Source organism: Microtus ochrogaster, chromosome 19, assembly GCF_000317375.1.
Source record: "Microtus ochrogaster isolate Prairie Vole_2 chromosome 19, MicOch1.0, whole genome shotgun sequence".
NCBI classification, from domain to species: domain Eukaryota; kingdom Metazoa; phylum Chordata; class Mammalia; order Rodentia; family Cricetidae; genus Microtus; species Microtus ochrogaster.
Genome location: NC_022021.1, coordinates 29186503 through 29202969, shown reverse-complemented (window position 1 = coordinate 29202969; position 16467 = coordinate 29186503). Strand labels below are relative to the sequence as shown.

Below are 16467 nucleotides of genomic sequence, written 5' to 3'. Positions count from 1 at the left end.
CCAAGTAGACTGGTCTAGCTAGCCTGCAAGTTCTGAGGATCTGCCTGTTTCTGCTTCACCAAAACAAGGTTACAAATACCTGTAACCATATCTGGCTTTTAAAATGTAGATTTTGAGGATCAAACACAGATCTTCAGACCTATAAGGTAAGCACTTAACCAACTGAGTTCTCTCCCTATTTCCTCCATGCATACATCTGAATATTCCTTCTCCTTAGTGACTCCAAGTTCTTTGTCCCTCTACCTAATGCTTTCCTGTTGTCCTTGTATCCAGGGGATCTTTTTTTATCACCTTCCAAAACGACACGCATAGCAGTGACTGCTATCCTACAACATGCTGGCAACAATAGCTAAGGCTGAGTTGACTATGACCCATCCCACAGAACAAAAATTAGGAATTTTAGCTAAGCACATGACCAACTAAAGATAAGTTCCACCCTTCTAATATAGCTTTAATACCATTGTGTCTCAGTTCTAGCAAATAGGCTGTAACCAGAACAGGTATGTGTTACTTTTAGGTCCCTTAAGAGAACCAAGCATGTCCTCCTCTGGTTGATTCCCTTTCTTGATATCTCAGGAGTGGTAAGGGCTGGAGAACTGCCTTGCTTTGAGAGGTGAAAGCCAGAGACTACATATGAAAGTCTGTGTGGCTCCAAACCTCTTGTGTCTGCACAACACCATGGTACTTTCTAGTGGACTTTGAACACTCACTAATACAGCAGTTTAGTTATGCCTTAACTGAATATAGTAGCCTTTATATTAAGGGTAACTATGGAATAGAGATTGCACATCGTATCATTCAATAATAGTAGACAGGAAGAAATAGACACAGATGGGCTTTGCGACTTGACCAAGGCCACAGAGCTAGTAAGTAAAGGAGTTAGACTGTGTCAAATGATTTAGAGATTTAAACTCTTAATGACTTCTGCCTCACTGTTTCCACAGCCAAAAGAGCTATATCATATTTAAGCTTGCAAAAAAGTCTTCACAAACTCGGTGAGTTGTAGAATGCTTAATAACCACTTATAGAATGAGGGCTTGGTTGGTTTTGCATTAGAAAGATTGTTTTGTGGGGTTCAAGTTCCTAACTACAGCATGATGCAATTGCCTGCCTTGCCCAGCAGCACTGTTTCATACAGAACACTCCCCTAGTTGCCTAATAACTGACAAGCTTCTCATCCAAGAATGCCCTAGATGCAAGCTCTTCCTGTCTATGCTTCTACCCATCCTAAAACACACCCAGCCGAGTCTACATGCAGCAACTGGGGAACTATGTAACCTGTTGCAGTCATCTGTATTTATTTACACAGCTGCACTTTCCCTTGTTCAAGCAGAAGACTGGCCCAGAAACCAGAGATGGAAATAAAATTAGGGGGCTTTTTGATGACTGCTGTGTGGGATCCTGTAGCCTGGCTCTCAGCAGGGATGTGGGGTCCAGGGACTTTCAAAGTCTTCCTTTGTGTGAAGGGTACTGGTACAAAATGAATAGGGCTAAGGGCTCGGGTCTGTGGAGAGGTTATTATAAAGTACCGATGTCCTGCCGTGAGGGTTGAATGTGTTCTCGCCCTTGGGGCTCTTATCTGGAGCCCTAAGATAGAATGGGAAGAGAGCAGTCTGCCTGAACTGTTTTAGGGTTGCCTTTAGCCTTCCTCTGGGAAAACCTAGCTACAAACACAAATCAAGAGGAAGCTGAAGAATTATTTTGTTAAGGGTCGCCAAACAGCCAGGCTTTCTTTTTTCCATGGAGCCAACTTTCTTTCCAATTAAGTTCCACGGACCTCCCCAACTACAACAGAGACTCGGTGGTGAGCGTTAGCAGGCTCTTGAGTGGGGAGCACTTACTTGTACTCAGCGGCTGTTAGAGAATGATTTTTGAAAATGAAATTTTTAAAACCAAACCAAACACACAGAGAAAGACCATAAAAAATGTGATGTAATTCTACAAAAAGTTATGCAATAAAGCATGATTCTTTTCTCATCCATAAAATCAAAATGAACCCATTCTTCTCATTCAACCCCATGCAAATACACAGTTAAGATCAATTCAAAAGTAAGTATTGTTTTGCCTCAGAGCATAAATGAGGGGACAATGTCTAAGTTTCAGGACTCCACAATAAGTTCTGCGGAGTCCTGTGGCTCAGAATAAGGTACAGAGGTAAAAGGATTGGCCACCCAGTTGCTATGAGATTCTGTGTTCTGGACAGGACATGGCTATTGGGATCCTGAGCACACAGCTGCTGTGACTATCTACAAAGAACCGCAGAAGACTGGGCCCTTCAACTTTCTGTCGTGAATGGGGAGGGACTTGTGAAGCTCACCCCTCTCTAAGAAGCTAGTGGTTGGGAGAAGAGTTTCCGGGACGTAGCCACTGCTCCAGAAAATAGATCTTCACTCACGCTCATATACGCAGCCATAATTAAACTCACTGACATATACAGGTGTGTGTATGTGTGTATGTGTGTACATGCATGCACGCATGCGCAAACACACAAACCCACAAAAGTAGGGGAGGGGCTAGTCGCAGTGTCGGGTGTCTGAAGGAACGAAAGAGGGATACAGAGGGAAATGGAGGGTGAATAGATCGCAACATGTTGTATGTACGCATGAAATGTCAAAAATAATTTTTTAAGCAAGATACAACACAAAATGGCTTCTAAAGCCAGCATAAAATGTTTAGTGTCCTTCTTCAAGAGGATAAGTAAATTAAACTATTGAGGTTTTTTTTGTCTATTAAGTTTGCAAGACTGAAACTGCACAAAACAACTGACAAAGGAACCAACAATATTAATATATTATTGTAAACATATATATCAATAGCTTCTATTTTGTATATGTGTATGATGTTTATGTTTTCTTTTCTGTATGCAAAATACTTGCACTAAAACACAAAAGAAACAAATGGCATCCATTGCACCCTGAGAAGGAACTGAGGAGTGGGAGCTGGGCTTAGATATGTAGTGATATAGAAACAGTTTAACATATAACAATGTGTCTTTGAATCATGAATCATACTAATATATTTATTTAGCAAATACGTAAATAAAATAAAGTCATTTATAAATAAAAATGACTCTATCATAGTGATGGTTGTACATGTCTATATATAAGTTAAGACTTACCAAATTGTACATGTTAACTATATATGAATAGAATATGTAGTCTACATATATATAGTATATAATACAGTATACTATAAAGATGCTTAAAAAATAGGGTGAGCTAAGAAATGATTGACTATTCAATCAATGGAATACTTTGCTGCCATTTTAGAAAAACAAACAGAAAGTTAATGTCTTACATTATAACAAATTCCAATTGGTTGGAAACAAGACCCTATTAAAATATTGGAAGGACCTGGACCTAACACTCCACTTTGGAAACAGAGGCTGAAGCAGAAGTTACTTCAAGTGCCTTCAAAGTCAGTTCCAGACCAGCCAGGGCTATAAAAAACAACCTCTCAAAAAAATAAATAAATAAATAAGGCCAGTGTGATGGCCACGCCTTTAATCCCAGCACTCAGGAGCGAGAGGAGCGTGGGTCTCCAACTTCAAGGCCAGACTGGTGTACAGAGTGATTTCCAGGACAACCAGGGTTACACAGAGGACCCCTGTCTTGAAAACAGAGAAACAAACAAATAAATGAACAAAAAATTGAAATAAAATATTGGAGAGTACGGTATGCTTTTATAAAATATTGGAGAGTACTGTATGCTTTTATAGTTTGTGAATGGAGGAAGCCTTGCCAAGAAATATTCAAAACCCAGAAACCATAAATAGACAAGGAAAAATAAGAGATTCCTCTTATGCCACATCAAGCTTCTGACAAGAAGGAGAAAAAAAAAAACCTCATAAATGATGTCCTTGATAGTACTAGTGCCGCGTCAAGGTGAGACACTTTGCGTAAGAAGCACAAATGTGAAGAATGTAAATTCACAGGCAGCAGGGTCCTCTGCCTGTCTGCCTCATTGCCCCGTCAGACCACAGTAAAATGCATATTAGCACAAAGTCAATTACAGAGGTACTCCAAATACAGAGGTGTACTTTCTGCTTTAAGATTTATTTTTAATTACGTGGTGGGGGGGGGGGGTGCGCGCGCGTGCGTGCGCGTGTGGGTACCCCAGAAAGCCATAGGCACTGAATCTCCTGTAGCTAGAGTTAGAAGTTTGTGAAAAGACAACACGTGACAGGACCCACATGGAGGGGTTTTCTGACGGGGTAAGGAATTGGGAGAGATGGGGGGGAGGAAAGGGGAAGACCGGCCTCTCGTGACAGGAGTGGCAGAAAAGAAGAGGAGGAGAGAAAAGAGAGAGAGCGAACATGGTGAATTTGTACAGGAGGTGCTCTTAGAGACCGCTGCTGAGGACATATCTTGTCAGGATCCCAAGGGCAGGCCAGGACAGATGCCTGAATACTACTAACACTGACTCTATCCATGAAGGAAGAAATAAGCTGGATTTTATTAAAAGGTTCACGAATAAATGTGCAATGCTTATCCTATCCAAGTTCACAGGCCCACGGGTTCTAGCCACACAGTTTGGAAGGTTTCTCTGATACTGGGTTCAGTATTCCAGGGAAAGATCTTGATATAATCTAGAAAGACCAGGAATGGCAAATTACAAAATGCAAACTCCAATCAAATTGTTATCAATCAGGTTGCTTAAAGTAAGATAAAGAAACAAAACCCCAGCCAGGTGGAGGTGGCGCACGCCTTAATCCCACCACTTGGGAGGCTGAGGCAGGAGGATCTCTGTGAGTTTGAGGCCAGTCTGATCTACAACAACTGGTTCCAGGAGAGACTCCAAAGCAACACAGAGAAACCCTGTCTCTCAAAACCAAAAAAAAAAAAACAGAAAAGAAAAAGAAAAGAAAAGTAAAAAGAAACAAAACCCTAAGCATTGACTCACGTGATCACACAGCTTTATCCCTCAAACACGGGACAAAGAAACTCTAAGGAGTGTCTGAATGAGGCAATCCCTCGGAGTCCAACCTCACATCACATGATCAAAGACCCTAAATAATGGGCGACCCTGTAAGCGAATACATGAACTCCAAACATTGCCTGGGGAAAGCAACTTGGGAAAGATGGCTTGGAGGATACAATTACATTTTCATCGGGTGTGTATCTCAACTACCGGGGAGATTTAAATTTAAATACAGGAATGGCAGAAATCAGACCTACTACATTCTATAGATGTTCTGGGCTTAGGAAGCACGTGAGACTCTGTGGCATTTTAAGTTCTTTCATGGTCAAGATAATTGACATTTTAGACACCTCTTAGCTCCTTCCTTCATGACTTCACCGTCCTCTTCCTCTGCCCCCAAATCTTTGTAGACCCAGGTGAGGACTCAACCCCTGATTATTTCTTCTCTGGCTACAGTCAGTCACATCCCATTCAAGCACTGTGGCTACGCTGATAAGAAAAACAAATCTAATCTCTAACCATGCCTCTCCCCTGAATTCTTTCTTCTGTATCCACAGTCTGCCCAACTTCCCTGTTTGATTGCCTTGTTTGTGTTTCTGACCACGCCCTGCCTATTCCCCAAATCAGTAAATTACAACTACATTCCTCTAGTAGCTCAGGCCAAAACTCCTTGATGTCACCCTTTTAGAGCCAATAAATGCTGAAGACAATTTGGCAACAATATAAGCAGAATAACAGTGCCTGACAATTTATTATACCAGCTTTTGCAGTTTTCTAGTAAATTCGAAAGCACAGTGTTAAAATAGCTCCATTTCACTTCCCGTTTTTCCATCCCATCTATTTATGAATTGTCTCAAATGCCAGACATTCTCATGCTTTCTTGGCACATCTACTCAGGGCTTCAGATTCCCTGTGAGTGACAAGTCCCAAATGTGGAGTGCCAAGCCTCATCTCTCTAGAATGTCGTGCCACCTGGACATCACCATCTGGAGACTGGAGAGAGCCCACAACAGGGCTCTTCATGGCCTAAGCCTTCTGATTCTGTTCATGTCAGCTAAACCCAGGCCTAAAACCTCAGCTTTACCCTTCAAGATTGCCCTTTATATCCACTGTTCACCACAGAGGCAATGAATTCTGTACCAGAGTTCCAGGCCCTGAAGACTTAAGGATTTGTGGCAGATTTTGCTTTGTTTTCTCTTCCTACTGCCTAAATGAAATGCTACGGCAGCCCCAGAACAGCAGGATTGACTGGAGAGTCCTACTTTTGTAATTGTTTGTTTGGGGGTTTTGTTTATTTGTGGTTTTTGTTGTTGATGTTGTCTTTTGCAGACCCGGTTGGCCTGAAACTTGTAAGAGGCCAGGCTAGCCTTGAACTGGTAATGATCCCTTTGTTTCTGCCTTTCAAGGGCTGGCATCACTGTGTTCCTCAGTAAATGGCTTCTTGGTGGAGGCAGTTCCAGAAGAACTGAGATTTGCCTGGAAAAAGACAAGCAACAGGAAGTTACCTTCTGCAAGCCTTTTTTCCACACACCATCCTGTACAAGTCAGCAAGAGCAAGCCCCAGGCTAGAATCTCACTGATATTGCATTTAATCTTTAAACTTCTCTAAAGAAGCTGGAGAAAGAGCCCTGGAGGAATCTGAAACCAGATAAAAGGAATAGCTCCAACTGCAGATTTTTGGAAAGATAGAAATCCCAGCAGCCTTTATCTAAAGGGCAGATGATACTCACTGTATCTAGTTGTGAGGGGTAAATTCATTTTAAATCAAATACCACGACTAAAACCATTGCAGATAACAAAAACACTGCTCTAGGTAGCAAAGGCTCTTGGCGCAGTCTTTTCTGCCTGAGTCTCAAATGTTAGTGGTTGTTATTCCTTGGTAACTCTATCAGTCTCATGAAGGGCTTCTTCTAATGGAACAGAAGAAAAACCAAGGGTCTGACCAACACCTGGCTAGAAAAGGGTGGGAGAAGGGGAGAGTGTCTGGTGGGCACAGCTGAACAATCCCCATTTGCTGTCCATCACTGGTCTCTGCTCATTTGTGCCTGATGGAGGCTGGACAGCTCTTGGACCATTGCTGCATGTTATGGAAAATGCTGGGGAAAACCCAAGCTTTCTATAGTGTGCAGCGACACAAACCTGCCCCTGATCTTCTCAACGTTGTAATCGTCTACTGAAGCATTGGGGTATATTTGATATATTTGTTTCTTTCTTGTTACTTTCCATGTGTACGCTCATACATAGTATAGTGCTCTCCCCACCCCCATATATCACACACCCCTTTTCTCTCTCTTTTTGATATTCAAACAGAGCACATTCTAGGCCATCTGCTAGGCCCTTCTCAACTCTATCTTTGCTCCTGACACTTTCCCCCTCATCAGAAATGCCTTTCCTTGGTGCTCCTAACTCTGAGAACTGGGGAAAAAACCTTCCTCCTTTTGAGGTCCATCTGAAATGCCGTCTTTTCTATGAAACCTTTATTTCCTCTCCATGGCCTTTCCCCATGGCGTGGGATATTTTAATTTAAAAAACCACTTTATTAGTTACTTTATTAACTCATTTATGAAAATACAAATGTCGAATGTGCTCATTAGGAGTTCATGCGATGTTTTTATAGAGTGAATAATGTTTAAATGGGTTAGATTATTTATTCCTCAGACATGGGTTGTTCATAGTGAAAACTTTGAAAACTCCTCTCTTCTGGGCTCGAGAAATGGGCAACCCTGTTATCACCTGTGCTGGCCCTCCTGTGAATGTGCCCCCGGGGGAATTTATCAGTCAATCACTCCAATCGGGGCTTCCTCTGTCTTTATCTCCTCCCCGTTTTCCTGCTCTGTGGTAAGACCCTTGAGGACTGCAAATACATTGGCTCCTCTATGTCCCATCTTCCCTCCACTGCTGTGGAGAGCCCGGGGAGTGTTCGGAACCCTGAGGGTGGTATTTCCACTGAGAATTTTATCTCAATGAAATAAAACTGTAGGGCACCAAGGCACCTGAGCCTTGAGAGGCGTGGTGGGTCCTGGCGCCACGGACGCTTAAGCAGCTTCTGGCCTTAGCTGTTGCTAATTCTAGGAATCCCCGTTCCTTCATTGATAAAATGGGAAAAATAGAGTCTCACTAACAAGAAGATTGTTGTAAGAAGCAAACGAGGCAAACAGAAAGGACTGGGCCCAGTGCCCTGCATAGAAGAAACTTAATGAGTGGTCGATATTTTTATGGTTATTACAGTATTCTTAACATTAAACTTCTGTACAGAAACCAAAATATTCTGAGCACTTGTTAATCTCTTTAAGTAAATTGGTCTGGAGAGGAAATTTTCGCCGGTCTTGCCAATTCCATCTTCCAACCCTGCTCTGAGGAGCAATCGTTTGTTGGCGTGCTGCTGACCAGAAGGAGAGCATGAGTCTGGTGTGTAGCTTCAAATTTCTGTTGGTTCATTTAACAGGAGCCAAGGAACAGGTGCGATTAACCTCAGCACGTACCCGTTTTCAATGAGAGTCGTGTTCAAGATCATCCTATCCCTGCCGCGATCTTTTCCTGTCCTGTTTGGCAAGTTCGGTTCTCCATGGCTTTTTCCTACCATTGTCCAGTTTTACCTGGTGACTGGTACCTTCCTCAGGTTGAATGTCCACATGGACAGTTGGGCTGGTTCCCTTTCCTGCTGTTCTGTTTAAAGGTAAAGAACATCTTTCTTCCTGTAAACCCGGCCTGCGTGGCTAGTCTGCTGACCTTTACCGTCCCCATGCAACCAGAGCTATGTTCTTTTGGAGGGGTATAGGTCGGACATTGTACTTCCGTCCCAAGTCTTTGCAAAGAGAACAAGACACCAGCTTCCAGCTATGAATGGGGTGCTGAAATGCCTTGCAGGGCTCTTGCTTTGGCCAGGAGTTACCAGGGGATTGATTGACATTTCCCTTCTGCAGCCAGTTCAGAACATCCTTTCTTCACCTTGGTGGCTGCTGCTCCAGCAATGGTTGTAAAAGGGAATGGTGACACTTTCTGTTTAATCCAGCACAATAAAATAGCACCATTATACTATAAAACCAACACAAATGGTTGTCCATGAGACATTGTGCATTTGGGAAGGACTGTGTTCACAACCAAACGTGTGCTTTACATACAAAGGGAGTGTCTCAGTTACCAACTGAATTCAAATCCCAAGTGATGAGCAGTTATTGTGCTGAGCCCCATAACTTCATAGCATTACAAGTAAATCTCCTGCCTCATAAAGGAATCCTGTGTTCCCAGACATCTACACAAGGCAACTAGTATCACAGTATATGTTTTTCTGGAAATGCTTAGCACTCAGCCATCACACTTAGATTCTGTTCTTGGTTACCATTCACTTAGTTGACTTTGGGTAAACTAATGCTTCTGTTACATCTCTTGCCTTCATCCTGGAATTTAATGGGGTCCCAAGGCCATAAAACATGTGATCGCCCTCTCAAACTGCTCTGTTTTAATACAACCTTTCCTGTTGTACAAGCGACTGGTCACGTGCCTTAATTTGACTTCTGCAATTTATGATCTTCCTTTGGTGGGGAGGCAGCTGGATGGGGCTCGCCTGTGAATCTTCAGTAACCCGGAAGTGAATAATTTCATGAAGGTAACATCTCCCTAATGTACTCAGCCCAGAATATGCTTTCTTCCCTAATCTTCCTTCCATCTAGACTCGGTGGAAGATGGGAGTTTTGCTCAGGAACACAACATGAATCTTAAATGTAAGTTTTAACATATAAACTAACTAACTTTATTCTAATCTTCCCTGCCCCACCCACTATCCCCATTGTTATAGCATCGGATGACAAAAACTCAGTTCAGCCACTGAGGTTGATTTGTGATCAAGACCCAGACAGTTTCTCCCATCCCCCCTGCTTTCTCAACTCAAAGCTGTATTTTCTGTTGCTTAAAAATTTGCATATTTTCTCAGTGCCTGTTTCTGATTCACAATAAACAATGCTCAGACCTCCTGCCAAAAAAATGTCCAAATGCGAAATAGTTGCTATAATAGTCGTTTTTGTGATGGCAACTTTGAGCTGTGTGCTTTTAAATTATAATTACTTTATTTTTCCTTACAAAAGATGTGTATCTGTCTTGATTGCTGTAATTATGATTCTATACCCGCAAACAGTTATAAAAGACTCATGTCATCACCCTGCCTCCTGAAACCCTTGCCTTTCAACAAGCTTTCGCTGCTGACTGTATTATGTTGTGTTCAATTTACAGGCGAGCAACCTAATGAAAAGCTATTAATTAATATACAAAAATGAATGTCCTTAACTGGGTGGTGGTGGTGCCTGCCTTTAATCCCAGCACTCGGGAGACAGAGGCAGGCGGATCTTTGTGAGTTCGAGGCCAGCCTGGTCTACAGAGTGAGTTCCAGGACAGGCTCCAAAGCTACAAAGAAACCCTGTCTTGAAAGCAACAAACAAACAGAAAAGTAACTAAACAGACCAAAGAAGGGATGGCAAGGCCATGGTTAGTATAATGTGATTTAAAATTGTAAAAGGGACTTGAGACAAAGAATCTAGTTGAATCTAACTTTGTAGATGACACTCAAAATTAGAAGAGGGGACATGCAGCTTTGTGATGGAAAACACAGTGGGACCAAGAGTCAAGGGACCCGTACTCTAAACCTCAACTTGACACAAGAGTTATGGCAAAACTTGGCTTGACTTCCTTGTTCATCTGTTTCCAAACTGTGATGCACAGAATCAACCCAGAGACTCGGAAAAAAAGAGAAGGAGCTAAGGGAGGGAGGCTTGACGGGAACACATCACTCATCAGTTAGAGCAGCCTGCCTGTGTGTATTTTCCTCTGCAATGATCAAGAGAGGAACACTTGGCCATTTTTCCTTCTTGAAGTTTGATGTTTACAGTTATGCTCTCCTCGGGGGTTAGAATTGCGGGCGGGCGAACAGAGTGGGAACGACTTTAGAAACAGATGCCCAAGGGTCTAGAGAGCGGAGAGCGGAGGGGACAGCAACTCTGTTGGATTTGGGAAAGAGGTGGGAATGGGAGGGGCTTAGAGTTGACTTCCTGGAATAAACACAGATGAAGAACCTTCACTTTCTTTGCTTTCTATCCTACCTGTCCTTAATAAAAACTACTAAAGACTTCTTTTGAACAAAGAGAGACATTGAAGTTCCAAGAACTTTTTAAGCAGAACCCCTCTTTCGCTATAATAATCCTGGGGAAATTGCTTAATCTCTATAAATCTCCATTTCAACATCTGGGCCCACAGGACCAGTATTAACAGAAAGTATCTCGAAAGTATTATCATGAAGATCAGATTGGATGGTGTCTTAGCTAGGGTTTTATTGCTGTGAAGAGACACCTTGACCACAGCATCTCTTATAAAGGAAACTATTTAATTGGGACTGACTCACAGATTCAGAGGTCTAGTTCATTATCATCATGGTGAGATATGTGGCAACACCCAAGCAGACATGGTGCCAGAGAAGTGGCTGAGAGTTCTATATCTCAATCAGCATGCATCAGGAAGAGAGAGAGAAACTATGCCTGGCTTGAGCATCTGAAACCTCAAAGGCCACCCACAGTGACACATTTCCTCCTAATAGTACCACTTTCTATGAGCCTATGCAGCCATTTTCATACACACAGAGATGGTGTGTATAAAATACTAATAAAAGGACAGAAGGAATGGCTCAGTGGTTAAGAGCACTTGCTGTACCTTCAGAGGACCAGAGTTGGGTTCCCAGTCCTCACATTGGGTTTCACACAACTGCCTGTAACTCTAACTCGAGAGGATCCAATGACCTCTGGCTCCCATGGTACCCATATGTACATAAAACAAAATTAAAGAAACTCATTTTTCTTTTTAAACTACTAACAAAGCTGGAAAACCCTACGGTTATCATTTGCTACTTTATTCTTTCGCAGTAACTCAAGACTTCGGTACTATAGACGCTTAGCTTATGTTAAACAATGAGAAAATATACTTTACAATCTAAGTAATAATAATAGCAATAATGGAAGCTGTACTACAAAGTAGACCCCTTTCAGCTTTCCTATAATGGAAATCCATTGGGATTTCTTAAAGTCATGATTCAGTTCAATGCTTAACTAATTTTTACTAAAAATGATTGACAAAACTTGGGTATCTATCTGTTTAAGGGGCTCATATTTTTCATTTCCTCCCTTATATAGGGGTTCTCTGGACCTTTGCGCTGACATCTTCTTAAACCACATAAAAGGTCAAACCATTAAATTATGCCAGAGACTCATGCTGGTAATAAAAAAGAGCGCAGTGGCCAGGCAAATGACTTGGAGAGAAAGTATCCTTAAGAAGCGGCCTTGACTCCTTATCACTGACACCTTCAAAGCCTTTGACTTCGGGAGATCTCCATCCCTCAACAGAACAGAAGCTTTCATGCATATGTGAACCTTCTTTTGTTTCCATTTCTCTTTTCCTAACTCAAGGGTTGCTCATATATCCTACCTAAAATTAAAATTACCCATGTGCTTATTCTTTATGGCCCCTACTACCTGAAAGTATAGTTCAAGGTCTTTTGAGAGAGTGTATTGAGACTAGGTCTTATTGTAAGGCCTAGACCAGCTTGGAGCTCACCATATATACAGTCTGATCCTAAACTCTGGGCTATCACCCTGCCTCAGTCTCCCTAGTACCAGGACTACAGGCATGAGACAGGGCACCTGGCTCAGTTTAAAGTCTTTAATGTGATGCTTTGGGCATCCTTGCCTCTTCTCCAGAAGGAATCCGCATCCTCCTCACAATGCTACACTTTATCTGCCAGTGCTGGTTCCATGATTTCACATCCTGCAGGAGTCCACATAGCTCCCACACTCACCTCGTTCTCGGTCTTATTAGCAAACTAACCGGCTCCCCGTGGAATTCCCATAATGCTCTCTGGTCTGCTGCATAATGTTTATGTATGTGTGGTTATGAAAGAAGCCAACATTTGGAGTACGGCGCTTGCTCCCTATTGGCTGGATGAATACACGAATGTATGCATGACAAACTAACTAACCTCTGCAGTTAGAATAGTGGCATTTTTCAGTCTTCATATGGTTTTTAACATGGAATTTAGTCAGTTAAAGCTAACAGCCTGGAGTTCACCACAGATTCTTCTGGGATGCACGTGACAAAATGGAAATCTACCTCTTGCTATGCACCTACTCCTGCTCACTCAAGTTGATCTACAGTTACGTTCTGGGGGCCGGTCAGGTTCTTCTCATTGTCTTAACAATCCTGATTTCCAAACTGTGAGAACAGACACTGCACAGGAGACAAAAATTCCTCCTGAAACTAAGTGATGGAGGAAGGAGATACTCAACAAAGCTTAAGTTTTCTTAATTAACTTCCTTCGAGGGGCGAAGGACAAAAACTGCAAACCACTTCACAGAGTTAGATGATGGGCTCCCACAGCCCCGTAGGTGTCAAGATCAGTACTTCCGGTCACCATCGCTCACGCAGCAAGCCAGGTACCGGGTGCTTCCTTACAGATGCTCGGCCCTCACATTCTCCTATCTCTCCCAGGAGGAAGAATTCTCCTGAACCACAGGCGGCTGTCGCATGCTCACAAGAAAAATTGGACCAATTTTCTCAAAAGGAACAGGATTTGCTACCGTATATGTTTGCCTGAGGGTTTTATTTGCCTTAGTCTGGACCTCCAGTGCTAACGCTTCCTGGGCTCTGTGTCCAGTCTCTAAGTAGCTTTAAATGTAATACAACAGGCAGACGTTTGTCCATAATGTCTTGTTCTTTCATCTATTTGATATGTCTGTGAAGGGAGGAAACCATTTTAAAGTTCAACAGTCCTGCTTCTAAAGCGGAGGGGCAGTGGAGAAATACGCAGACCAAATCCAGGTTGCCCCGGGACATTATTACAGAAGAAGTAGCTCCCAATATTTGGCCTGCATCCAAACCTTGCAGTTCATATGAACTCTGAATTGAGGTTCTTTGCATCTCATTTTCTCATTAGCTTTTATTACAACCAACAAAACTTTCAAGGGTGAATTAATTCCTTTCTCTATGGACGCCAGACTCCTGTACTGCTTGCACAAATCGGAATAATAAAATTGTTTTAGCCAAGCTTTAGAGATTTGGAAAGAATGAAAAAAAGAAAAGAAAAGAAAAGAGAAGAAAAGAGAGAGAGAGAAAGCAAAAACCAGGCTGCTTCCTCTGAGTGGTTTTCCTGACCCTTTTCTTGCTGGCCTTGGGAGGTAGGCAGTGTGAGCAGAAATGTTGTTAGGGATTTGAAACTCCACCTAAAATTGTTCCATTTCTCTTTAAAGTTCCCTTAATCATGTACAGTTTGTTTTTTTTTTGTTTGTTTGTTTTTTTTTTTTTTAAGTGAGCATAGAAGTTCCAAACGCACGACCCGGGAGAAAATGATGGTCTCTGTTCTTCCGGCCTACATTATGCATCCAAGCTACCAACAGAAAAACAACCAACTTTGGTTTACCATAGAAAGTGGCAATTCAGTGATATAGTCTCTTAGATGATATCAGCCATTCATAAGACTTGCTCAATGTTCCCTGATCATCAGGCACAAGGCAGGTTCTTGCCCTCAAAGAACTTATCATTTGGTTGAGAAGCCCAGACTTGACTTGATCTAAAAGCGAAGGACACAGGTTAAGTGTTAAGCAACAGGTATGGATATTAAGGCATCTGAGGGATAGGAGAAGAGGAAAGATCACCAAGGGCTAAGACTGACAAGAGGCTGTCTTTTCATTAAATTATTGAAGTGGTGTCAAATTAGGAAGTCCTTAAAAACCGCTGCTAATTTGTCGTATTGGGCACTCATACAGTTCGCTATGGCTTCCAACCGGTAGCCGTTCCAAAGCATATACATGAACGGTTAAAGGCTAGCAGAGAACATTTTTTCCCTACCTCCCTGTATTTGCTAATGAGGAACAAAAATACATATTTTGGTGTGTTAGATGACATATACAAAAACTGAGCAGACTTCGCTTGAGGAATTTAGCAAAGAAGTCGATAGAACGCGGCCGTGATTTTGGGTGTGTATTTAGGTTTCTAATGAGCCTTTTTCTTCCACCAAAACCAGTTTTTAAGTTTAGGGGGAGGGGTAAATCACTCTCAACAATTCATTTTCAATTAATAGGTTGTTTATTTGTGCAGTCCAGTTTTTCCTTTTGAGAAAAGTGGCCAAGCGAGGTGTTGTGACTCAGGCTTTTAATTCCAGTACCTGGGAGGCAGAGGCAGGTGGAGCTCTTAAATTTGAGGCCAGCCTGGTCTACTGAACAAGTTCCAGGACAGCCAGGGCTACACAGAGAAACTCAAAAAACAAAAACAAAAAAGCAAAAGAAGGAGGAGGAGGAGGAGGAGGAGGAGGAGGAGGAGGAGAGAGAAAGAGCGCCAGGAAAGCAGCACTAGTCTCAAAACCTGGAAAGATTGCTAACTTCTAAAAAACAGAGAAGTGGACATTGAGTATCCAAGAAGGAAGCAGCTGAACAGCCACTTTACCTTTGGAAATCGTGAATGCAATTGCATTCTTGCTATTAAAACACCGTTTACTTTATAGTTTGGCAGTGATCCTGGAACTTCGGTGTTTCTTACCTTTCTGTCTGCAGAGCAGGCAGCCAGAGCTCAATTAGATTTGTCATATAGGAGCTTTAAACTACTAAAGCAGGGGCATGTCTCACCTTGTGTTTTGAGTAAGTTTTATACACGTTGAGAGGGCAGCCCTAAACATTCTCCCCTCTGTACTTAATTGTACTCAGGATCCTTCCAAGAAATGTCAATTATGTCCCCAATGCTAAAGGGGGGGGAGGGGGAAGCACACAACAGTTGTATGAGCAGGCAAAAGAACACCCTTTGACGTCTCCCGAAGGGGAGGAAACCTGAAATAAACTGAGGTAATTCAATACGGCCCTGGAGAAGCCTTCCTAACGTTCTAATCGGGACTTCCACTGTCCAAGTGTGTGTGTGCGCTTTAGTTTTCGATTCTTCCAGGTTCTGATTTTTCATTTCTACTAAAAAGTGAGCTGACAGAGAGTGAAAGAGTTCTAAGGAGCAAAACAAAGCGAGCGAGCGAGCGAGCACGCTTCTGGTGTGCCAAGATTAATCAATATTCTGGAGAGCTCGGGCTCTCCCTCCTCCCCCTGCTGTTTTCATTTCCCCACTCCCCCTTTCCCCAGCCCCGGCTCCGCCCCTTTTCTTAAGTTGCCTGATAGTAAGTGGCGGTTTCCGAGCACATGCATGTTGTCAGGGCTAGCCTGCCCCGCCGCTCGCCCACTCAGCTATTACTCGGAGCTACCTGCCGGGAAACTCACCTTGACACTGCCTGGGGTGTCTTCCACCCGTCGCAGAATCAGAAAAGGTAAGCGCAGCCTCCTGTGTTCTGCGGGGCTCAATTTCGTGTCCCATTTTTCTGTTCGCCGAGCGGCGGAGTAAAGCTAGCCATGTTGGTAGGTAAGGTCCTGCTAGGACCGAGTGCCGCCAGCGTGTGCTAATTAGCCGAGCCCAGTCCCGCTCTTGATTGGAAATTCAGTCGTTCAAGGTGGACTCGGGGTAAAGGAGGTCCGAGATCTAGAAATGAAA

General features: G+C 42.8%; 1 protein-coding gene across 1 annotated transcript in view; it reads left to right on the top strand.

Moving 5' to 3' along the window:
* The first annotated feature begins 16077 nt into the window (after positions 1-16077).
* The window catches only part of Slc1a3 (solute carrier family 1 member 3), a 72332-nt gene continuing 71942 nt past the window's right edge, over positions 16078-16467 (top strand). The window contains exon 1 of the mRNA XM_005356607.2: positions 16078-16246. The gene's annotated coding sequence lies outside the window, so the exon portion shown is untranslated. The remainder of the gene's footprint in view (positions 16247-16467) is intronic.